The sequence below is a fragment of the Canis lupus genome, chromosome 6, assembly GCF_003254725.2.
Source record: "Canis lupus dingo isolate Sandy chromosome 6, ASM325472v2, whole genome shotgun sequence".
Classification (NCBI taxonomy): Eukaryota; Metazoa; Chordata; class Mammalia; order Carnivora; family Canidae; genus Canis; species Canis lupus.
The window spans coordinates 68,818,885-68,843,341 of NC_064248.1; the positions used below are offsets into that span (position 1 = coordinate 68,818,885).

Here is a 24,457-nt window from a genome sequence, read left to right on the forward strand (position 1 = left end):
ATCAAAATCACTCATATATCCTTTGATCACATATGAATAAAATGATGATGATAATAATCCAAGCTAACATTTATGGAGCCTTTACTGTGCAGGTAATCTGCCAAGTAGTTAACAAGGATTATTTCATCCATTCCCCTCAACAATCCTTTAAGGTAACTATTATCAAACCCTCTCTCAAAATTTCCAAGCCCCATAATTGTTAAAATTCTTAAAATATGGGCAACCTGGGTGGCTCAGTGGTTTAGTGTTGCCTTCAGCCTAGGGCGTGATCCTGAGGACCCGGGATAGAGTCCCATGTTGGGCTCCCTGCATGGAGCCTGCTTCTCCCTCTGCCTCTCTCTCTGTGTGTCTCTCATGAATAAATAAATAAAATCTTTTTTAAAAAAATTCTTAAAGTATTAAGGCAAGAAGAACGTCTTTGAGTTTATCTAATAGGTTTTAAGTCTGTAAATTGTTAAAGATGGGAAAACTGAGACTTAGAAAGTTAAGGAGCTTGCCCAAGAGGACACAAATAATGACTGGTGGACACGGGATAAAAACAGGCAGTTTGACTATAGAGTCTGCATTCTTACTGTGTTATGCTAATGCCAAAAAAAGCAATACAACTGGTGTGTCAGAGGGAGGGGAACACCAATTAGCTTATAAGGCTTAACCTACCAGTGTAATCAACAGAACCTTTAATCAAATCATTTGAGAACCATAATTCTGAGCAGTAGAAATATAGTGGAAGCTTAAAAGACATGTATTCTCTACATTTAATGAACCTGTAGTCTTTAACTGGCAACTGGCAGTACAACATGGTGCTGGTATTTTGCCCCATGTGAGCACACTTTTTATTTAAGCAAGTTTATTTCCTTTTAAATTGATTTGCACTAGCAGTTACTCTCTTAGAATTATTTGGACTTGGGGTGCTTGCTTGAATGGAGCAGTTGAGTGTCTGCCTTTGGCTCAGGTCATGATCTCACAGCCCTGGGATCAAGCTCCATGTTGAGCTTCCTGCTTAGAAGGGAGTCTGCTTCACCCTCTTCCTTCTCCCTCCCCTCCCCCTGCTCTTGTGCACATGTGTGGTTCTGTCTCTCTCTCTCAAAAAAAAAAAATTACTTGGAGTTAAGGAAATCACCAAGTTAGATTATTAAATGATTCTCAAGGAGTGAATGAAAAGAAGAGAACTCTGCTGGTTGTGGTTTAGAATTCATTTAGTGAATTCATTCACATGTGATTAAGTCAGGTACTGTTTTCTCTGATTTTAAAAGTGTCCAAGTCAGCAACATGCAATGTAGCATTCCTACTGTTGTAATTAATGATAGTGAAGAATCAAGTAACAGTATTCACATGTATGTCATTCTCTTAAGGAATGACCTACCATCATTCTGCTAAATTGCCAAGAGTATAGAAGGCTTCAGGATTATCTAACAGAACATTATTTAACAGTGTACTCCTATTGTAGCCAAATTCACTTTTAATTGTATAATGACAGAATTTTGGTTTTATGAGGGATTTTTAAAGTATATAGGATTCCAACAAAGTCATGACATGGATTCAGAAATGTTCAAAACTCATTTGAGTGTCATACATGTTAGTGAAGCTGAACACTGAACCATAAATTCATCAAAGAAGTTCCTGTGGGAGGGAATCCAACAGTATTGACATTTAGTCAAGGAATGGCTCATTATGCTTTCTAAACTGCAGCAGAAAAGTTTTCAGTTTCTTTAAATCCTCTCCTTTACATCTCCATCTTCACTCCACAATGCCCTGACTACTCAGGCCCTTCCTCCCAGAAAGGCACAATGACATGCAACTCAGCCCAAACTGCCTCACTCTCATATATCAACCAACTTGGGACCATTTTTGGACTAAATAATAGCTGCTTAATATGTAAATGATCATATTTTTTGTGGTGCAATGTGTATTTTGATTTAAAAATTCTAGACCATTAATATACAGAAATTTGTTGCATTTCTATTCACTAATAACAAAGTAGCAGAAAGAGAAATTAACCCCCCCCCCAAAAAAAGAAAACAACCCCATTTTCAACTGCACCAAAAAGAATAAATACCTAGGAATAAATTTAACGCAGGAAGTTAATTTTTGTGTATGCTGAAAACTGTAGGACACTGATAAAAGAAATTGAGGATAACACAAACAAATGGAAAGGTAGATAACGTTCATGGATTGGAAGAATGAATGTCATTAAAACATCCAATACATACTCAAAGCAATCTATAGATTCAATGTAATCTGTATCAAGATAGCAATAGCATTTTTAATAGAACTAGAACAAATAATTCTAAAATGTGTATGGAGCCACAGAAGACCTCAAATAGCCAAAGCTATTTGTTCTATTTCTTGAGAAAGAAGAACAGAGTTGGAGGAATCACAATCCCAGATTTCAAAACATATCACAAAGCTTAGAAATCAAAACAGTATGGTACTGACACAAAAAGAAAAACATATAACGATAGAACAGGATAGAGAGCCCAGGAATAAATCCACACCTATATGGCCCATTAATTTACAACAAAGAAGGCAAGATTATACAAGGGGGAAAATACAGTCTTTTTAATAAATGGTGTTGGGAAAACTGGACAGCTACATGCATAAGAATGAAACTTGTCTTTCTTATACCATACACAAAAGTATACTTGAAATGGATGAAAGACTGAAATGTGAGACCTGAAACTATAAAATTCTGGGAAGAAAACACAAGCAGAAATCTGTTGGAAATGGTCCTTAGCAACACATTTATGGATATGTCTTCTGAGGCAAGGGAAACCAAAACAAAAACAAACGATTGGGACTACACCTCCAGCAAAGGAAACCATCAACAAGACAAAAAGGCAAACTGCTGAATGGGAGAAGATATATGCAAATGATATATGCAATAAGGGGTTAATACGCAAAATATATAGAGTTTCTACAACTCAACACCAAAAAAACCCAAAACAAAACACAATCTGATTGAAAGATACACAGAAGACCCAAATAGACATTTTTTTCAAAGACGTACAGAAATTCAACAGATAGGAAAAGATGCTCAACATTACTAATCATCAGGGAAATGCAAATCAAAACCACAGTGAGATATGATCTCACCCATCAAAATGACTAAGTATCAGAAAGATAAGAAATAACAAGTATTGGTGATGTAGAGAAAACAACCCTAATTCACTGGTGGGAATTCAGTGGTGGGAATGCCACTGTGAAAAATGATATGGAGAGTCCAGTGCTTGTCATTCTAATTGTCATATGTAATTCAAAAAGATATGTGTACCCCTTTGGTTACTGTAGCATTATTTACAATAGTGTCCCTCAATGGGTGGATGGATAAAGAAAATGTGAAGATACACACACACACACACACACACACACTGGAATATTACTCAGACATTAAAAAAAAGAATGAGATCTTGCCATTTGGGACAACATAGATGGGTTTACAGAGCATTATGCTAAGTGAAATAGATAAGAGAAAGACAAATACCATATGATTTCACCTACACGTGGAATCTAAAAAACAAATGAATAAACCAACCCCATAAACTCTTAAAAACAAGAATAGTTGCCAGAGGGGAGATAGGTAGAGGGATGGGCCAAATATATAAAAGGAATCAGAAAGTACAAACTCCAGTTATAAAATAAATAAGTCACAGGAATGAAAAACACTGTATAGGGAACACAGTAAATAATACTGTGTAACATTGTATGGTGACAAATGGCAACTACACTCCTCCTGGTGAGCATCGAGTAATGAACAGAATTGCTGAATCAACATGTTGTTCACCTGAACCTAATAGAACACTGGTAATTACACTTCAATTTTTAAAATTGCATATACAGGTTCAATTCTGTCATAATTTTTCATAAAACCCCCTCTTACACAAAAATTTCCAAACTTACATATTTTTAAATTTGGCAAAAGGTCAATAAAAATATATTTTGAAGTCTTCCAAAATATTCCACTAGAGCTTTTGTTGCTTAAGGACCTTTGTTGCAAATGTTCAGAATTATATCCTGATGACACTTTCTCAGTAAACTGATGGTTTTTTTTTTTAATAAAGATTTTATTTGACAGAGAGCACAAGCAGGAGGAGTGGCAGGCAAAATGAGAGGGAGAAGCAGGGAGCCCAATGCAGAACTTGAATCCAGGACCCTGGGATCATGACCTGAGCTCAAGACAGACACTTAACTGACTGAGCCACCCAGGTGCCACCTGTTGACTTTCTAAACATGTGAAGACAACTGTGATGGTGGAGGAAGCACTGTAGTTAGAGCCAGAAAACTTGTATTAGGGTTTCTGTTTGGGTTATTAGATGCATGGTTTTAGACAAGCCAGTTTACTTCTGTGAACTTCAGTTCTATATATAAAATTAGGAACAATAATGCTTTTCTCATTACATTGCCCAAAAAACGCACAGTTCCCTCCTTCAGAACGTCAATACTGCATCTGACATTCTCAACCACTCCCTTCCTCTGAAATCTCACTCCTTGACTGCTCCCTCCTTGTTCTTCCCCCACCTCTGACCATTCCTTCCATTCTCCCCGAGGGCCCCTCTGGCTTTCTCACTTCTTGGATGTTGCATGCCCACGTTTCAGTCTCTGCCCGTTTCTTCTCACTCCACACTTTTCACTGAGTGATGTGATACATGCTGTAGTTTAAACTGCCTCTTTAGCCCCACACCTTCCTCCCCCTCGATTACCCACAGGGAAACACTGGCACACCTCAAGGACTTTGCACAGCTAGCTCCCTCGGCTTGAAGTTCTGCTCATTCCCTTATCTCTTCGCCGACTCCTACTCGTCCTTTAGGTCTTAGTCATTTTTCTCCAGGAAGTCTTCCTGGACTCCGCAAGACTGGACTATGTGCTTCTCCTGTGTGTCTCCGTAGCATTGCCATGCTTACCCCGACTCTGGCGTTCACCCCAATGTGTGGTAACGAACCACTTTCTTGATGACCTCCTCTATCAGAATGTGAGCTCTTTGAGAGCAGAGACTGTAGCTTTTGCACTACTGTATCTATACAGCCTGTGGCACATGCCTGGCATACAGAAGACACACAGAATAATTGTTTGCTGCATAAGTCAATCCTACCAACTTCAAGGTGAAGCACTTTATAAACAGTTAAGGACTGTCTGAATATAATGTATTACTATCATTATGATCTTCATTATGCAGCAATATGATATAAACAGAATATACCATTTATTACACAAATATTTATTAAGCATCTGCTGTGTGCCAGGCATTCTGCTAAGCATTGAGAAATACAGCATTAAATAGACTCCCTAGCCTCATGCTGTTAGCAGTCTCTTGGCCAAAACTCTCAACAAAAGCCTCAGAACAGGATTTTTAATGGTTCAGTCAGTTTTACTATCTGCAGACACAGGTAAGGTTCTTTTTTTTTCTTTTATTTAAGATTTTAATTTATTTATTCATGAGAAACAGAGACGCAGAGGGAGAAGCAGGCTCCATGCAGGGAGCCCAACACTGAGTCTCCAGGATCATGCCCTGGGCCGAAGGCGGTACTAAACCGCTGAGCCACCCAGGCTGCCCTCTAAGATTCAACTTTCTTTTTTTTTTTTAAATTAAGATTTACTTATTTATTCATGAGAGTCACAGAGAGAGAGAGAGAGAGGAGACACAGGCAGAGGGAGAAGCAGGCTCCGTGCAAGGAGTCCAACATGGGACTCGATCCTGGGACTCCAGGATCACGCCCTGGGCTGAAGGCAGATGCTTAACCACTGAGCCACCCAGGCGTCTTCTTTTTTTTTTTTTTAAAGATTTTATCTATTCATGACAGACACACAGAGAGAAGGAAAGAGACAGTAGAAGGAGAAGCAGGCTCCCTGTGGGGAGCCTGATGTAGAACTTGATCCCAGGACCCTGGGATCACGACCTGAGCCAAAGGCAGATGCTCAACCACTGAGCCCTCTAGCCATCCCTCGTCTCCCAGATTATAGAAAACTGGTTCCTTTCTAGTGCCTACCTCAATGCCTATTAAATAATAAATGATAATTTAAAATAAACCCCAAAAGCCATCATGGAAAGATTTTTAATATCCATGTAGTAATCATCAAAACTGAGATGTCTAAAAAATCTGATTCCTCTGGCCCAGCTTTTATTTCCTTAATGAATTGCCTGTACTTATTTTAAAATCTGCTATTGGACATTTATAGATTTTCAAATTAATCTTTTAGGAATATATTCTCGAAATCCAAAAATGCATTCAATCTTAGGCTAATTTTATCATTGCCTCCCACCTTCATGCTTTTCCATGTTATTAGTCAACATTTCACCTGCTAGTCTATAAACTCCTGTGGAATTTGCTGGTTTATTTGGAGCAGAGACCCCAGGCCTTCCTTCAATTTCATATAATTAGTTACCAGAAATACTCATGCATTTAGTATTCACATGTATTACTGTCATTTTGATTAATAAACCTACAAGATGAGAAGCTATATATAAAATTCAAAATATTCACTTTAACAGTTTTCTCTTCTTCAGAATCCTGATAAAAAGTCTTTGCAATAGGTTTCAGCATCCAAGTGTGGTAAGTACATAAAGCTGCCTCAGTTTCTATACAGAAGCTTTTCTTTTTTTAAGATTTTATTTATTTATTTGACAGCAAGATAAAACCAGCAGGAGGAGCAGCAAAGGGAGAAGGAGAAGCAGAGGGAGAGGGAGAAGCAGGCTCCCCGTTGAGCAGGGAGCCGGGTACAGGGCTCAATCCTAGGACCCTGGGACCACGACCTGAGCTGTAGGCAGACGCTTAACTGACTGAGCCACCCTGGTGCCCAGAAGCTGCTAATGCAGTTTCTTCAAAGTTCTTAACTCACACATATTGTCAGAATAATGATTTTAAATATGCATTATTAGTAAAATAAGGTTTTTAAAAGTTCCCTAGTAGCTTCTAGCCACAATCCCTTTGATTTCTAATAGGGTAACAATTCACTTTTTCTGTCTTCATCAGGTGCCCTTACTCAACTACTGCATCCCCTACCCCTCCATGCTCCCCAACTCTGGTCTCTCACTCCAGCTCTGAGGATATTAACTGCATGGTGCATCACGCATCACAATTAAAATTTTCATCTGGGCTTGTTAGGCCTTCTGCAGGCTCCCTCAGATCTGGTTTCCTTTACCTCTTCCCACTCCTTCAACCTCTCACCTAGCATACACATTCAGTAGCTCATTTCTACCTCCAAGAGGATTGTTTCTTTTTTTATTTCTATTTATTTGAGCAATCTCTATACTCATCATAGGGCTCAAGCTCCAGACTTTGAGATCAAGAGTCACAAGCTTCTCCATCTGAGCCAGGTGGCACCCCCTTCCAAGACATTTCTTAAGCCACTTTCTTATCAATGAAGTATTTTCCCAAACTAAGTTAATAGAAGTGGTGATTTTCTCCACTAAACCCTGAGCATGAATGTTCTCTCTCCTTCAGTCTCTGACATCTCTAAATGTGCTTAGGCCTCTAGGTATACCTGGCATAAACTTTTAAATTTTTTATATGGTTAAACATCCCAGACATATCAGTCTAGTCTATCTTCTTTAGCTTTTTATTATGGAAATTTCAGACATATACAATATTAGAGAGACTAATACAACATACCCTCATATACCAATCAAGAAGCTTCAACAATTACTTGCTTTTTCCATCACCTTCAACATTACAGGCCGTTTCACTTATTTTGTACATCTATTTCAGCATAAGGCCCCAGTACTCCACGGATGCCTTAAGTCCTACACAGCCTAAGTACCATGCAGTACATCCTCCTATTCCCTCGGAAATATGTGCAGAATCAAACTCCGAAATTCTTGCCTTTTATTCTCTCTTGGAAAGAATTTAAAGTAATACTCAAAGAAAATTGCTGAGTTCTCACTTGATGAAATCATTAATAAAATTAAGTTACATATGTAAATAAAATGTAGGGATTTTTTTTTTTTTAAAGCTACAGTACAGGAGGACCCCTGGGTGGCTCGGTGGTTTGGCGCTGGCCTTCCGCCCGGGGCGTGATCCTGGAGTCCCGGGATTGAGTCCCACATTGGGCTCCCTGCATGGAGCCTGCTTCTCCCTCTGCCTGTCTCTCTCTCTCTCTCTGTGCGTGTCTCTCATGAATAAATAAAATCTTTTTAAAAATTTAAAAAATAAAAAATAAAAATAAATAAAGCTACAGTACATCACAGGACAACCTGGAATCTCTATACTGAATAAAGGAGAAGAGTGGAAACTAACAACTGAGTCCCTAAAATGGGCCACACAGTAGGTGGTTTGCATGTTAGTCCACACATTTAGAGGTTAGGAGTATGAAAGAAGTAAAAATAAATGGGAAGAGATGAAATTAGCTAAAATGAATATTTATTCATTTAAGAAACTCACTGAACATCTTTCTACAATGTGCTAGACACAGTACAGTGTAAGGCACTAGCAAGATGACAAGATGAATAAAATCTTGTTTGTTTGTTTTTTTTTTAAGGGAGTATGTGGGAGGGGGAAGGGAGGGAGAAAATCTTAAGCAGGCTTCACGCCCAGCACAGAGGCCAGCACAGGGCTCAATCTCACAACCCTGAGATCATGACCTGAGCTGAAATCAAGAGTTGGATGCTAAACCAGCTGAGCCACCCAGGTGCCGCTAAAATATCTCTTTTTATGGAGCTCAGTCTAGATGGGATAAAAGATAATTACCAATATAATGAGGCTAACATTTTTAGTTAGAAAGTGATTCATTTAAATAACATCTGAAAATGTGAACACATATAAAAATAAGTTCTCTGTTAAAAATGCCTCTAGTAGAAGAAAGGCTATGAATTAGAGGAATGGTTATCAAACTTTATGAGCTCAGGGCTTAATGTCTGGACCATACTGAGAAGCCTTTGAGAACTTTTTAATAGATTATATCTACAGCTATTTGATATATTGTAAATTAAAACACTCTTTCCACTCTTCATCTTTACTTAGTATAGAGACTCCAGGTCTTTCCTGCAAAGCACTGCAGCTTTAAAAAAAAAAAAAAAAAACAACTCTTACATTAAAAAAAAAACCGTACATTTATATGTAATTTAATCTTATTAATGACCTCATCAAATAAGAACTTACTATTTTTTGAGTAGTTACTTTTAAAGTCTTCCGAAGAAGATAGTAACAAACCCATTGTATACTAACAAAAATATTTTATGAAAAATAATTTTCAAAATTAAAAAGAATAAGAGTGGCATTGTTTTATTTTTTTTTTTTGCACATCTCTCTAATTCTGGCTCAATAAAAGGCACATTCTCACACCTGCTTCTGCTTCAAACTATTGTGATATGTTGTTTTGACTGAAGTATTCAAAGATATGGCCTCATAAAGATACGTAATTAGGAAAGGAAGGACTTCATGGGCCCCTGGAGGGTCTTGGAGACTCCCAGGGTTTTGTTTTTTTTTTTATTCATGAGAGACACAAAGAGAGAGGCAGAGACACAGGCAGAGGGAGAAGCAGGCTCCCTGCAGGAGCCCTGATGCGGAACTTGATCCTGGGACCCCAGGATCACGACCTGAGCAGAAGGCAGAGGCTCAACCCCTGAGCCACCCAGGCATCCCAACTCCCAGGGATTCTAAAACCATATTCTGAGATTGGCTGAATTATAGGAAAGAAGATTGTATCAAATGTCAGTTCTCATTCAACAAAGGGAGTCATTGGACTGAGCACTGCCTCACTGTTTTAGAATGCTAAATGAAGTATTTGAATGACTTAATTCCTATAGTCGGTAACCTGAACGCCAAAGGATTTTATATGGGGAGGGAATCTCACAGTCTTTGCCTAAATCTAGTATTAAGTGGATTTCCCATCCGCTGCACAGGCGGGTGTGATGTCCTTGGCCACCTTCAGGGGGCAGCAGCAACACAACAATTGAGCCCCTTCGCACAGTTCCAAGGGTTTAAGACCACAGGAGAGCCAGATGAATTGTTATCAAGAATGAGAAAAAAAAAAAAAAAAAAGGAAAAAAAAAAAAGAAAAAAGAAAGAAAGAATGAGTAGAGAAAAAAATACCAAAGGATAAGGCTAAACACGTAGCTCATCAACAAGAGCTTGGTCATAATAAAGAAGGCTGGGATGATGAAGGGCTTTAACGGTTCCATTCTAACACAGCAATCATTCATGTCAAATGAAGACAACAGAGTACCCATCATAGGTTCCAGAAACTATACTGCAATATTACTATAGCCTATAGCATATTACCGTAGGATTTATTAAAGGTTGTATGTTTTTTCAAATTTGACACATTGGGTCTGTATTACAATACAGCATTTTTGTGAGGAGAACGTAGTTTGTACAGACATCATGCATGTCCACGGAATACAAAATGTATGAAATAGCCTTTGAAATCAAGTAGATTTGTTGGGAGAAAGAGATGGAACCACACATAATTATAACACAAAGTATGAGGCGCTATAATAGCATATATACAGGGCTATAGAAACATGGAAAAGTTGTGGAAAAGACAATGGTGGGGGGATCCCTGGGTGGCGCAGCAGGGTAGCGCCTGCCTTTGGCCCAGGGTGCGATCCTGGAGACCCGGGATCGAATCCCACATCGGGCTCTTGTTGCATGGAGCCTGCTTCTCCCTCTGCCTGTGTCTCTGCCTCTCTCTCTCTCGCTCTCTCTCTCTGACTACCATTAATAAATAAAAATTAAAAAAAAAAGACAATGGTGGGATGAAGGAGAGGGTTGGAGCTAGGAAAAGTTACCCAGAGATGGTGACATTTGATTTAGACCTTGAAAGATAAATAGGATTTAAGAAAAATAGGATTTCACCCATGGAGACAAAAGCAGTAACATGAACAAAAACACCAGTGCCTGATGACCCACTGCCAGTTTAGAGAGCTGTAAGCTGGCCAGCAAACCCCGGGGTAAAACCAGAAAGACAGGCTGGGCACGCAGACTGGGAAGATTCCTAAATGTTCTATTAAGAAAGTTTAGACTTGATCTTACAGGCAATGAGGATGCAGAGAAGGATTTTTTAAAAATAAGAATGTGAATCAGAGATGTATTCTTAGAAAGAAAAAGCACTCTGACAGGCGTACAGAAAACTGAAGTAAACAGGGGAAGATTACAGGCAAGAGGACAAGCAGAGTGCATCACGAATGAAAAGTTGGAAGAGACGTTTTCGAAGTGGAATTGACAGGACATGGCAACCCATTCACCCCCTGATTTAACAAGTGTCTATCAATAAGCCAGACGCTATCCTGGGCTGTGCAGGGATGGAAGTGAACCAAAAGGCAAAGGCCCTGCTTCCAGGGAACCTACCTGGTAGGGGGGTTACTACCGCAAGAGCTCCGGCCAATTAGATTTGGACAGGGAGAGGAGAGAAGAGGAATACCGTGAAGAATTAATTAACTCGACGGTTCTCATTTCAGCGAATAAGTTGGCAGTTACCATTGATTGTCATTAGGCTTGACAATGTGTTTGAAGGGTCAGAAAAGGAGTTTAGTTTTGAACAGGTTTTACTACCTGTCAGAATTACATCTGGGGTCTGTTCAGATGTGGGTAAGAATAGGATTTTGGGAGCTCATTATCTCAGGACCTTAAAGATCACTCAGTCTGGGGCGCCTGGGTGGTAGAGATACTTAAGTGTTGGAGTCTTGGTTTCAGCTCAGACCCATGATCTCATAGGTCTCGGGACTGAGTCCCGGTGTTGAGCTCTGAGCTCAGCAGGGAGTCAGCCTGAAGATTCTCTCCCTCTGCCCCTCCTCCCACAGGCGCGCGCGCGCGCGCGCGCGTGTGCACACACACTCTCTCTCTCAAATAAATCTTTAAAAAAAAGAAAAAAAAAAAAAGGATCATTTAGTCCAACCCCTTTACCATATGAACAGGAGGCACAAAGAGGTTTAGTGATTTATACAGGTTGGAAGCTGTTCAGAGAACAAGGAACTAGACTCCAAGTTTCTTGACTTACTCAACTACTCATTTCACTTTATCATTCACCATTTTTACCTAATTTAAGTACACAAGACATACATATATATATATATATATATACACACACACACACACACACACACAAAATATGCCCAATGATAATATTAATACTGGTATCCATAGGCATAGCAAATAGTAAAATAAGCTTCAAGAAGCTTTTGAGAATGACTTAACAGCCTGATAAAATGTGTTTTAAGAATAGAGTATAATTTGGGGCTGTTATAATCTCCAGGTTGAATATTAAGGTATTAAGCTCAAGCTGTGAGACAATATGTAAGTCTCATAGTAGGAGGTAACATTAAGTACGACAGATCTAAAACTATGCTAGTATTTCTGTTCTAGAATTTCACTGGATCTATTTTGACCTCTATATCTTCTAAATTTATTTTCCTTGACTTTTTAGACATGCAATTAAAATATTTCAAGATAACAACGCAGGCACCAAGAAAAGAATTTTTAAATCATAGCTATCATTTAAAATAGCTGTTTCATTGTGTTAATGTGTTATCTCCTTTCTCAAGGAATAGCACTGTCAAGCCTGACAGCTTTAAATCTGCAGTTCATTAAACTCAAGTAAATTCTTTGTCTCAACTTTTTTTTTTTTTTTTTTTTAAATTTTTATTTATTTATGATAGTCACAGAGAGAAAGAGAGAGGCGCAGAGACATAGGCAGAGGGAGAAGCAGGCTCCATGCACTGGGATCCTGATGTGGGATTCGATCCTGGGTCTCCAGGATCGCGCCCTGGGCCAAAGGCAGGCGCCAAACCGCTGCGCCACCCAGGGATCCCTGTCTCAACTTTTAAGATTTTATATTTTAAGTTTTACTTATTTGAGAGAGAGGGTGCATGAGAGAGCATGAACAGTGGGAGGGGCAGAGGAAGAGGGGAAGCAGACTCCCCACTGAGCAGGGCTTCCTGTGGGGCTCCAACCCAGGACGCCAGAATCATCACCTGAGCCAAAGGCTCAAAGCCACCCAGATGCCCCTTTAAGATTTTAGAACAGTTAACTATATGCTACAAGTAAATGTTAAGACCTATCTCTGGGGCGTCTAGTTGGCTCTGGGGCGCCTGGGTGGCTCACTTGGTTAAGTGTTTGCCTTTGGCTCAGGTCTGATACCCAGGTCCTGGGATCAAGCCCAACATGAAGCCCTGCTCAGCCGGGAGTCTGCTTCTCCTTCTTCCTCTCCCTCTGCTTATATTCTCTCCCACCCTCCCGCCTGCTCTCTTTCTCTCTCTCTCAAATAAATAAAGTCTTAAAAAACATACACCCTATCTCTTTAGTCTTTGGAACAAACACTGTTTTGAGCTTCATAAAATGTGAGCCTAAATTTTTATCACTTTTCACTATAGCAGAAATACACCCTTAAAAACAAAGTAAGTTCATTACATTTAGTTAATGAAAATTATAATCTTATACTTCAAAAATGTTATAAAACCAGTTATAAACTTGTCACAATTCAAAAATATTAAATTAGATCCTATTTCATCTATTTGAAATAGTGAGATGCTTTTTCGCACCAATAAACAACTCCTCACTGATGACCAAGAATCTCATTTTCAACCTGCTTTGCCATTCTCCTGTATTAATAACGTATAACACTTTACACTCGTACAACTGTATGTGACAATCTTCAAAGAACGTTCATCACACTATCAGCCCATTAAAAGAATGCTGCTCTTCTCTGTTCTTTTTTTTTTATTTTTTTAAATTTATTTATGATAAGCACACAGTGAGAGAGAGAGAGAGAGAGAGAGAGACAGAGAGAGACAGAGAGAGGCAGAGACACAGGCAGAAGGGAGAAGCAGGCTCCATGCACTGGGAGCCCGACGTGGGATTCGATCCTGGGTCTCCAGGATCACGCCCTGGGCCAAAGGCAGGCGCCAAACCGCTGCGCCACCCAGGGATCCCTCTTCTCTGTTCTTTATCCTTAGTGTCTCACACAACAAGGACACAGTACAAACTCAATTCATATTTGAGTGAGTGGATAACAATAACCTAACGGGAAAACTGATCCAGAGACAGTCCAAATAAAAGTCATGATTAACATTTCCAGGGACGCCTGGGTGGCTCAGCGATTGAGCATCTGCCTTTGGCTCAGGTCATGATCCCGGGGTCCTGGGATGGAGTTTAGCATCGAGTTCCTGCAGGGAGCCTGCTTCTCCCTCTGCCTGTGTCTCTGCCTCTCCCTGTGTGTCTCTCATGAATAAATAAAATCTTAAAAAAAAATTCTCCAAAAAGAGGGCTGATGATGAGGATGCATAAACGAATGAATAGAAAATAAAATGGAGTGGATTTACATTACACTAGGTCTCCTGAAAACCAGAAGCTGGTTTTCAAAGCACACGGACATGGTAGCATCTGGAGGAGGCTGGGCAAGTGGACACAGCCTTTCCCTGGAGGCCACAGCTGGGAATGGGCAGACCTGAGCCTCCAAACCAAGGACGGCTGTGGAGGCAGACAAGGACCAGGAGTTATTCCTCTTTATGGCCAATGTCTAGGGGTCAAAAAACTCTCCTCAACACTTCTAGGATGCAGAAAGTTGAGGATTATTTTAAGAGTTCCTAGGAAAGATTTCTTTCCCAGAAATACCTACCCAATGCTAAAATCCCAGCAGTCAAAATATTTTAGTTAGCCCTACGCAGTCTCTTCCAGCTCCAACTGACACTAGCAATTAGAGTCAATGAACGTTAACCTCTTCTTCTCATTCCCAGGATATTAAAAAAAAAAAAAAAACTATGTATTTGAGAGACAGTGAGACAGAGCATGAGATGGGGGAGGGTCAGGAGGAGACGCAGACTCTCTGCTGAGTGGGGAGGCCGATGTGGAGCTCGATCTGGGGGCTCAAGGATCATACCTGAGCCAAAGACAGATGCTTAACCGACTGAGGCCCCCAGGAGCCCTCCATGACCTAACTGGAATAGATCTACACCACTTAAAGTCCAGGTTCCAGGGGATCCCTGGGGGGCTCAGCAGTTGAGCTTTGCCTTTGGTTCAGGACATGATCCTGGGGTCCAGGGATCGAGTCCCACATAGGGCTCCCTGCATGGAGCCTGCTCCTCCCCCTGCCTATGTCCCTGCCTCTCTCTCTGTGTCTCTCTCATGAACAAATAAATAAAATCTTGAAGATAGATAGATAGATAGATAGATAGATAAATAAATAAATAAATAAATAAATAAATAAATAAAGTCCAGGTTCCTAATGCCGGGGCCATACTTGCCTCACACTCACACCAAGGGCCTGCATGCTCTAGAGTCCAGGGTCAGGTGAGTTAACGCAAGGTAGTGTCAGTGACAGGTGACAAAGTGAGTCGCAAGATAACGGGGGAGCGGAGACGGTGTCAAAGGGGTGTGTGCACCCTGACGGGGAGGCACCACTTAGTCCCAGGGTACTGTTGCTGTGCAGAAATGACCTAGTTCTTCAAGAGAGGCTGGAAATCCATATTTTTATCATAAAATGTACCAATTTTTAAAGTGGGGCTTTGTGGCTGAAGGTGGCTTTCTGGCCGCCAATCTGTGGCCCCTGATCAAAAGGAACAGGCGGCGCTGAGAAAAACGGAGAGACAAAGAGAGGCCTAGTTTGGCCTGAAAAGAAGGAGGCCACAGTCAAAGGGGAGGAAAGGACATGAAAGAGGCACAGAAAGGAAGATGGAAGTCAAATTTCACCAACTTCAAAATGTGGCCTAGGGAGCCGTAATCTGTCTTCTAATCTGACAGGAGAAGGAGAGAACAAGAAGGAAAAATCAAAGGGGTGGTGGGGGGGAAGAGGAGGTGCTGAGCACTTACTGGATGGCAGACACCGCACCAGGGACTTGTGGCCACGCAGTTCCGCTGAGGTTCGGCAATGCAAGGGACAAGATCCTGTGCCTGGAGGGAAGAAGAGGAACTACATCGAAACACTAACAGTATGCAGTGTTACCTTTTGGAAGCCCCCTTTTCCATTCTCGATCATTTGTGACCATACATTTATTATGGTTATGTTAACTTTAGAACAAAAAAACGTCCATTTTACGGGAAGCTAAATAAGTTGGATTTCAGGATAAAAATGCGCTCATCCTAGAGTGTATGTAGAAAGTATACGGCCCTAAGTCCAGCCAAACCATGCACTGAATATTAAAACAGAAGAGGAAAATACAACATTCCAAGTGTATGTAAATAACACGTAATTTTACAATCACAAAGCCAGAAGAGAACGTGAAAGGAACTCTGCAGGTGATACAGATCACAAGCTGATTAAATAAGAACAGAAATACGTGAAATTGTTAATGTTGTAGGTCGTTCTCCTAAATTATAAAGCTGACTGCCAGGATGTTGCTTGTGTGTAGATGGCCTACATATCATAAAATGTACTGACTCCTCTCGCCCATAAAACTTTTAGACATCTGCCTCTTCCGTACTTTCCAACATTTACTACTTTGTTTTCTTTCTTGCAGGCTTGTGTTTTCATTTAAACAATACCTTTATGTGCCTTTAGGGCAGTTCAAAAATAACAGGGTTTTTTCCCCCCCTCTAAATGAAGTATGTCATTTTAGGTCACTCTAAATCCCCAATTAATCTCTTCCAAATATACATACTCAGTTTTCATTTTGTTCATAAATGAAACCCTAACCTGAATACCTCAAGTGTAATTTCAGGGGAAAAATACTGTTCAAACGCCTAGATAACGCATTCCTTTGTTGATGCTAAATATAGCCACCTCAGGATGACATACATTTTGACAATGATGGGCCTTACATATCAAACTCTCAAAAATAGCACAGGTTCCATTGAAGGTGAGCAAGAAAAATTGCCGTTCACTACAGCTCAGCCTCAAGTGGATTCATAAGTGTGAATATTAACACTAATTACACCCACCCTGTACGGAGGGGAAGCTGGATTTGAAGGAATTGTGTCGGGGTCTCGCTTAGGGCTCCTTACAGGAGTCGTTGCACATAAACACACAGTTCCCCACGTTGCTCTTTGAATTACTCCACTCAAAACAGAAAACATCTTCCAAAACGGGGGGGCGGGGGCGCTAACTGCTGTGAGGAAGCATCTTGTTAACTAACCCGATTAAATAACCCGAGTCCACGAGTCCACGTGCCCTGAGCACCTCGCCCCTCCTTCCGGGTCATCAGGCCTGTCCCTAGCACACCTGCAACCCAGGCCCAGAGTATTTTGAGGTTGGTGGTGGTTTCCTACGCCCGTTGCTTGAGCTGTTCGAGGACTGGGGGGCCCAGGGGTCCCCTCGGCCACGCGTGGCATCACCAGCGCCACCCCATCCCGCCGTGCGTGGATCCGTGGACAAGGCGGGCTGAGCGCGGCGTGGAGCTGGCTCTTCCCGGAGCCCCGGTGCGCCCCCGCCGGACGCCCCCCCCACCCCGCCGGACCCCCCGCCGGGATGCGGCCCGCTCACTCTCCGGCCACCACCCCCCGCCCCCACCCCCACCCCTTGTTCGCGCTACGGTCCCTCCAAACACACACGGGGGCCGGGGGTCGGGGGGGGGGTCAGCGGCGGGGACCCCCTCCCGCGCCCGCACGTGTGCAGCGCTGCGCCACGCGTCGCGCTCCTGGAAAGCAGACGGCCGAGCGAGGTGCCCGGGGGTGACCGCGGTACGCGCTCCAGCTCCCGACCCCCCCCCAGGACAAAACCGCCTCCGGAAAAAGATGCCCTGGAGGTGGAGGGAGGGGCAGGCGCAGCCCCCGCGGGGCGGCCGGGCAGGACGGCTCTGCAGGCGGGGCGGGCCGACGGCACCCACACCTGCGGGCCCCCAGGTCCGCGCGCGCTCGTCCCCGCGGGGCTCGGGGTGGGGGGCGCCGCCGCCGAAGTCGCCCAAACTCGGGGCGCGGGCCGGGAGCGCAGCGCCCCCGCCCCGCCCCAGCCGCGGACACACGGCGGACGCGGGGTCCGGGGGCCGCGTCTCGCCCCGCAGCCCGCGCCCTGCCCCGCGGGGGCCCGACCCCTCCGCGTCCGCCCCCGCTCCCGCCCCACGCTCTCCGCCCCCCGCCCCCGCTCACCCGCCAGGACCCGGCGACCGGCGGGCGTCCTCGTGGCGCCCGGAGGGGCCGTGCGCGTCCTGCGCCCGCGTGTGGGCGGGGGTCCGGGGTGCTCGGGGTGCTGGGGTGCTCGGGGAGGTCCGGGAGCTCGGGGAGCTCGCGCCGCCGCCGCCCCGGCCGCTGGGAGCCCTCTGGCCGCCGCCGCCGCCGCCGCCGCCGCCTCCAGCAGCAAGTTTCCATAAAAGTCCTGGTGCGCAGCCCGCTCCCGCATTCCAGGCGGGCCCAGCGCCGGCTGCAGCTGTTCCAGCGCGCCGGGCCAGCTCCCAGCCCCCAGCCCCCAGCCCCCTCCGCCGTAGCGCCCGCGGGGGGGCCGCGCAGCCCGACTCGGGTCGCCGAGCCCGTCGCGGGGGGTCGGTGCCCGGCGGGGGGCGGGGGGCGGGGGGCGGCGGACTGGGGCCCCCGGGCAGGCCCCCCCAGCCCCCGGCTCCCCAGGCAGCACCCCGAGCCCAGCCGTTCGGCGGGGCCGTGAGGCCGGAGACCCTAGGGCGGCGGCGCGGGCCGCTCGGGCTGTCGGGGCTCGGGGCTCGTCTCTACCGCCAGGGGCCGGCGACTGAGGAGAGTGAGGGGGGGAGGGGGGTGCTACCTTCCTCTGGTGGGAGGCAAAGCCCACGGGGAGCACGGGGCCTGGTGGCGCCCCGACCTTTGCAGCCCCGCCCCCGCCCGTCCCTTGAACCACCTGAACTGACACCTGAACTGCTCATGCAGAGGGGGCACCTGTCCGCGGAGGGGACCCCCGCTCCCTGCACAAAATAAGTAAGACGGAAGAAGAGACCTCTTGGAAACCGCACTAAGCGTCCACACGCGCTTCCCGCCCCGAGGCTGTGCCCCGAGGGGACCCGCGCACGTTCACCAGACGGGCCGGGGGCAACCCCCCCCCCCTCCCCGCGCAGCTCTGGCGGCGCCTAGGCCGGGCCTGACTCCCGTCACGGTCACCCCCCCCCCCCCGTCACGGTCTCTCCACCCCTCCGTCACGGTCACTACCCCCCGTCACGGTCACTCCCCCCCCGTCACGGTCTCTCCCCCCCCGTCACGGTGTCTCCCTCCCCCGTCACGGTCTCTCCCCCCCCGTCACGGTCACTCTCCCCCCCGTCACGGTCTCTCCCCCCCGTCACGGTCTCTCCCCTCCCCGTCACGGTCTCTCCCCTCCCCGTCACGGTCTCTCCCCCCCCGTCACGGTCACCCCCCCCGTCACGGTCTCTCCCCCCCCGTCACGGTCACCCCCCCGTCACGGTCTCTCCCCCCGTAACGGTCTCCCCCCCCCGTCACGGTCTCCCCCCCCGTCACGGTGTCTCCCCCGCCATCACGGTCTGTCACCCCCCCCCCCCGTCACGGTCTGTCCCCTCCCCGTCACGGTCACTCCCCCCCCCCGTCACGGTCTCTTCCCCCCTGTCACGGTCTCTCTCCCCCCCCGTCACGGTCACTCCCCCCCTCCGTCACGGTCCACCGCCCCCCGTCACGGTCACTCCCCCCCCGTCACGGTCTCTCCCCCCCATCACGGTGTCTCCCTCCCCCGTCACGGTCTCTCCCTCCCCCGTCACGGTCACTCTCCCCCCCGTCACGGTCTCCCCCCGTCACGGTCTGTCCCCCCCCCCCCCCGTCACGGTCTGTCCCCTCCCCGTCACGGTCACTCCCCCCCCCGTCACGGTCTCTTCCCCCCTGTCACGGTCTCTCCCCCCCCGTCACGGTGTCTCCCTCCCCCGTCACGGTCTCTCCCCCCCCGTCACGGTCACTCTCCCCCCCGTCACGGTCTCTCCCCCCCGTCACGGTCTCTCCCCTCCCCGTCACGGTCTCTCCCCTCCCCGTCACGGTCTCTCCCCCCCCTCTCACGGTCACCCCCCCGTCACGGTCTCTCCCCCCCCGTCACGGTCACCCCCCCGTCACGGTCTCTCCCCCGTAACGGTCTCCCCCCCCCGTCACGGTCTCCCCCCCGTCACGGTGTCTCCCCGCCATCACGGTCTGTAACCCCCCCCCCGTCACGGTCTGTCCCCTCCCCGTCACGGTCACTCCCCCCCCCCGTCACGGTCTCTTCCCCCCCTGTCACGGTCTCTCTCCCCCCCCGTCACGGTCACTCCCCCCCTCCGTCACGGTCACCGCCCCCCGTCACGGTCACTCCCCCCCCGTCACGGTCTCTCCCCCCATCACGGTGTCTCCCCTCCCCCGTCACGGTCTCTCCCTCCCCCGTCACGGTCACTCTCCCCCCCGTCACGGTCTCCCCCCCGTCACGGTCTGTCCCCCCCCCCCGTCACGGTCTGTCCCCTCCCCGTCACGGTCACTCCCCCCCCCGTCACGGTCTCTTCCCCCCTGTCACGGTCTCTCCCTCCGTCACGGTCTCTCCCCCCACGTCACGGTCTCTCCACCCCCCCGTCACGGTCTCCCCCCCGTCACGGTGTCTCCCCCACCGTCACGGTCTGTCACCCCCCCCCCGTCACGGTCTGTCACCCCCCCCCCGTCACGGTCTGTCCCCCCCCCGTCACGGTCACTCCCCCCCCCCCCCGTCACGGTCTCTTCCCCCCTGTCACGGTCTCTCTCCCCCCCCGTCACGGTCTGTCACCTCCCCGTCACGGTCTCTCCCCCCCCCCCGTCACGGTCTCCCCCCCATCACGGTCTGTCCCCTCCCCGTCACGGTCACTCCCCCCCCCCCCGTCACGGTCTCTTCCCCCCTGTCACGGTCTCTCTCCCTCCGTCACGGTCTCTCCCCCCACGTCACGGTCTCTCCCCCCCACGTCACGGTCTCCCACCCCCGTCACGGTCCTCCCCCCCCCGTCACGGTCTCCCCCCCGTCACGGTCTACGGTCTCCCCCCCGTCACGGTCTCTCCCCCCCGTCACGGTCTCTCCCCCCGTCACGGTCTCTCCCCCCCCGTCACGGTCTCTCCACCCCCCCCGTCACGGTCTCCCACCCCCGTCACGGTCTCCCCCCCCCCGTCACGGTGTCTCCCCCGCCGTCACGGTCTGTCACCCCCCCCCCCGTCACGGTCTGTCACCCCCCCAGTCACGGTCTCTCCCCTCCCCGTCACGGTTTCTCCCCCCCGTCACGGTCTGTCCCCTCCCCGTCACGGTCACTCCCCCCCCCGTCACAGTCTCTCCACCCCCCCGTCACGGTCTCCCCCCCGTCACGGTCTGTCACCCCCCCCCCCCGTCACGGTCTGTCACCCCCCCCCGGTCACGGTCTGTCACCCCCCCCCGTCACGGTCTCTCCCCTCCCCGTCACGGTCTCCCCCCCCGTCACGCTCTGTCCCCTCCCCGTCACGGTCACTCCCCCCCCCCGTCACGGTCTCTTCCCCCCTGTCACGGCCTCTCCCCCCCCGTCACGGTCTCCCCCCCCGTCACGGCCTCTCCCCCCCCGTCACGGTCTCTCCCACCCCCCGTCACGGTCTCTCCCCCCCTGTCACGGTCCCTCCCCCCCGTCACGGTCCCTCCCCGTCACGGTCACTCCCCCGTCACGGTCACCCCCCCCCCAGGCGCGGGCGGGCCAGGCACTGAGGATCCAGGGGACAGCAGGGGGCGACATGGGGGCTCCCGCGGAAGGTGGCAGGTGCGCTCGGTCCACGTCTGCCCAGAACACGAGTCGGGCCCACAGCTGCCAACCTGGGTGCGGGGGGAGGAGGCGTGGCCCGGGGACCTCGGGGCGGCGGCGGCGGCGGCGGCGCGGGGACTTGTGGGGACGCGTGGCCGCGGGGGCCGAGGGGGGCGGGAGCGGCGCGGCAGGACGGAGCCGGACCGGGCGGACCAGGCGGTGCGCGCGAGGCGGGCGCTCGGCGCTTTCTGGCTCTCTTGGCACATTTTACGACGTGGACCCGGTGGTTGTGGCGGGCGAGCGAGCGTGTGCGGCGCGCGGCGCGGCGCGGCGCACGTTCCGGCCACGGGCCTGGGCCGCGGGGCCGCCTGCAGGCGGGGACCGGCCGGGCGCCAGGTCGGGCCCGGAGGCCGCGGCGCCCGTGGAAGCCGCCCCCGCCCCGCCCCGCCCGCTCGGCCCCGCTGTCCCGCGTGACGGGATGGCGGCCGCGGGCCACGGAGTCCTAGTTCTGTGAGCCTGGCGGAGAGCCTCGAGGCCGCGACAGAAGCAGGTTGCGAACATCACCACCGAGGACGAGCGGGGAGACCGAGGTCTAAAATCGAGGACAGAATTCTAAACACCAGGGGCAGCCGGCACTGCCCTCCTTGCCTGTGCATCCTTCCCCCTCGGAAGGAAGAGAAGCCGGAAGTCCCAGACGACGGTTCCCGGCGTGGTTTGTGCAAGGGGGTCCCGGAGCGCCGAGCGGACCCGCATTCCGGCAGGGGCCTGAGCCCACAGCGGCGCTGCCCGAAGGAAAAGGTCTTTTTTTTTTTTTTCTTTCTTTCTTTTTCTTTCTTTCTTTCTTTCTTTCTTTCTTTCTTTCTTTCTTTCTTTCTTTCTTTCTTTCTTTCTTTCTCTTTCTTTCTTCCTTTCTTTCCTTTCTTTCTTTTTTTCTTTTTTTTTTCTTTAAGGTTTTATTTATTTATTCATGAGAGACCCAGAGAGAGAGGCCGAGACGCAGGCAGAGGGAGGAGCAGGCCCCTGCGGGCCTCGACCCGGGGACCCCGGGGTCACGCCCTGGGCCCAAGGCAGGCCAACCGCGGAGCCCCGGGCGTCCCGAGAAAGGTCTGCCTTCACCTCAGGTGACGCGTGGCCCCCCTGCGGTGGTATCCAGCCGCCAAGGTGAGCCCAAGTGATCCCACCTTTTGACGTGCACACCCCGGTGTAAGGTCCCCCCACACTGCGTGAGACCGTCGCGGGACGACAGTGACGTGGCAGGCTGGCACCAGGGGGCGATGGCAGGTCACTCCCAGGCCTAGGCTGTAAAGGCGCTGTGGCTTCGGCCTCCGTACCTCTTGGGTCGCTCGCTTTGGGAGATGCTCGCAGTAGTTTTGAAGGCACTCGGGTGGCCCCGCGAGGCCCCAGGGCGAGGCCCGAACACCCGACGGACGGCAGCCGCGAGTAAGCAGGTCTTAGCAAACCCCCCCCGGCTCTGCTCAAACCTTCAAGTGGCTGCCAACAGACCCTGAGCCACAGTCGCCGGCCACCGCCTTTCCTGGACTCCTGGGCCTCGGAAACTGTGGGGCTGCTTGTCGCTTCAAACTGCTGAACTTGGGGTCACTTGTTAGGCGGCGGCAGGTGACAAACACAGCTGCTGCTCCAACCTACTTTTTCAGATGAGCCATCTCCTAACCAGACTAAAGAGCTAGCCCTTCCTAAAGCCTGTGGGCCTATCCTCTTACAGGGTTGGTAAATCCAAAGAAAAAAGAAAAATCCAAAGAAAAATTTAAAATAGCAGAGTTCATAAAGCAAAACAGAGCAGCAGGGTTCTGGAAATCACCGATGTGCAGCGCTTGCCAACGCCAGAGTGCCCTGGGTGACCGAGGTCTGTGGCCTCCTGTGCCACCAGCGGCTGTTGGAGGCCCCTGGCCGCCTGCATACACCTGTGCCTTGTGAAAGGCTTTCGTGACGCAGAGGCAGCTGAAAGCAAAGGCCTGAGGCGTCGCTGATGTACCAGTTGCTTTGCTGTGGCTTTTAAGTCAAGAGTCAAGTGTCGTAGAGGAAGCGCCGCTGTCCTCCCTGTGCCTGGATTCAGTCCTTCCCTGCACAGCCGAGGGTCAAAGGTTCTCGCTCCTCAGCCGCCGGGGGGGGGGGGGGGGGGGGGGGGGGGGCGGGGGGCGACCCCCCCACCCCCAGCACCTCAGCGGAATGCGCAGGAGAGGGGCCTGCAGGCCCGAGCGGGAAGACCACCGCCCAAGTCCAGTCAAAGGAGGCCGGTGAGGCCCCGAACGAGGTAACGGATGCCAGCAAAGCCCCAGCGCCGCTGTAGCAGGAAGACGCGGAGGCGCTCCCAGGGACAGGCCGGAACCACAGCTAGGAATCCAGCCGTGGTGGAAGCTTGTATTTTTTTCCATTTACTTAAGTAATCCCTCGGCTCAAAGTTCTGACCCGGAGGTCAAGGGTCGCGTGCTCCCCGCCCAGGCCACAGGGATGGGGCGGGGAGGCCCAAGGGGGACGCTGTGGAGGGAGGAGGCCAAGGAGGGAGGAGGTTGAGGAGGCGGCTGAGGAGGGAGGAGGCCGTGGAGGAGGCCGAGGATGGGGCCCAGGAGGGAGGGGGCCGAGGAAGGGGCCCAGGGCCGGTCCCCTCGCTGCGCCGCGTGGCCGTGTGTCGTCCCGGGCGGCCCCGCGGCCCCCAGTAGCCGCTGTACCTGGGCTCCGGCCACGAGCGAGGTGCGTGCGGCACATGGGCCCGACCCGCAAAACGCTTTTCTGGTGACGCCCCGGGGGCCTGGCTTCGCTCAGGACCGACCCCCCTGCTGGCGCTCTGTTATGAGGGAGACCAGGCGCCCCCCTACCGCCCCCCCCCCCCCGCCCCCCAGCCTCGCAGCCCTGCCTGGCTCTGCGACGGCTCGCGGCGTCCGGGGCGCCGGGATCCTGCAGACACGTAGGCGCTGGATAAAACGGCCGGTACATCAGGGA

General features: G+C 49.8%; 1 protein-coding gene across 12 annotated transcripts in view; it reads right to left on the reverse strand.

Moving 5' to 3' along the window:
• Window positions 1-18,149, reverse strand: part of NEXN (nexilin F-actin binding protein) — a 50,597-nt gene extending 32,448 nt beyond the window's left edge. For 3 of the 12 annotated variants that reach the window (XM_035717852.2, XM_025417916.3, XM_049111768.1), the window contains exons 1-2: window positions 17,946-18,098; window positions 15,735-15,815 (exon numbers count right to left, since the gene is read on the reverse strand). The gene's annotated coding sequence lies outside the window, so the exon portion shown is untranslated. Of the gene's footprint in view, window positions 1-15,734; window positions 15,816-16,996; window positions 17,171-17,945 lie in introns of those variants that run through there. The other 9 variants (XM_025417911.3, XM_049111765.1, XM_025417913.3 and 6 more) reach the window with 7 other exon arrangements.
• Window positions 18,150-24,457: the final 6,308 nt, after the last annotated feature.